Here is a 1,032-nt window from a genome sequence, read left to right on the forward strand (position 1 = left end):
TTCCTTCTTTCTGCATCCCTCATGCCTCTTTCAGCATCTCTGTTGCTTCCTTCTGTTCTCCTCTTCTTCTTTTTGCACCCCTTGTGTGTCCTTCTGTACCTCTGTTGCCTCTTCCAGCACCTCTGTTGGTTCTTTCTGCACTGTTCTTGCCTCTTTCTGCACCTCACTTGCCTCTTTCTGTACTTCTCTTGCTTCTCTCTAAACCTCAGTTGCTTCTTTCAGCAATTCTCTTGCCTCTTTCGGCACCTCTGTTGCTTCTTTCTGCACCTCTCCTGTCTCTTTCTGCACCCCTCTTCCCTAATTGTCCAACTCTCTTGCCTCTTTCTATATCTCTCTTCTCTCTTACTGTACCACTCTTGCTTCTTTCTCTACCTCTGCTGTTTCTTTCTGCACTTCTCTTGCCTCTTTCTGCATCCTCCATGCCTCTTTCTGCACCTCTATTACTTCTTTCTGCACCCCTCCTGCTTTTTTCTGTACCTCTCATGCCTCTTTGTGCACCCCTCCTACCTTTATCTGCACCGCTCTTGCCTCTTTTTGCACCTCTGTTGGTTCTTTCTGCACTGCTCTTGCTTCTTTCTGCACCTCACTGGTCTCTTTCTGCACTTCTCTTGCTTCTTTCTGCACCCCGGTTGCTTCTTTCAGCAATTCTCTTGCCTCTTTATGCACTTCTCTTCCTTCTTTTTGCACCCCTCTTGCTACTTTCTGTACCTCTCTTGCCTCTTTGTGCACCACTCCTATCTCTTTCTGCACACCTATTGCTTCTTTTTGCACCTCTGTTGGTTCTTTCTGCACTTCTCTTGCTTCTTTCTAAACTTCTGTTGCTTCTTTCAGCAATTCTCTTAGCTCATTCTGCACTTCTCTTGCTTGTTTCTGCACCTCTCTTGCTTCTTTCTGCACCTCTGTTGCCCCTTTCTGCATTTCACTTGCTTCTTTCTGCCCCTCTCTTGCCTCTTTCGGCACCTCTGTTAATTTTTTCTGCACCCCTCCTGCCTCCTTCTGCACATCTCTTCCCTATTTGTGCAACTCTCTTTC

This window comes from Triturus cristatus, chromosome 5_2, assembly GCF_964204655.1.
Source record: "Triturus cristatus chromosome 5_2, aTriCri1.1, whole genome shotgun sequence".
NCBI classification, from domain to species: domain Eukaryota; kingdom Metazoa; phylum Chordata; class Amphibia; order Caudata; family Salamandridae; genus Triturus; species Triturus cristatus.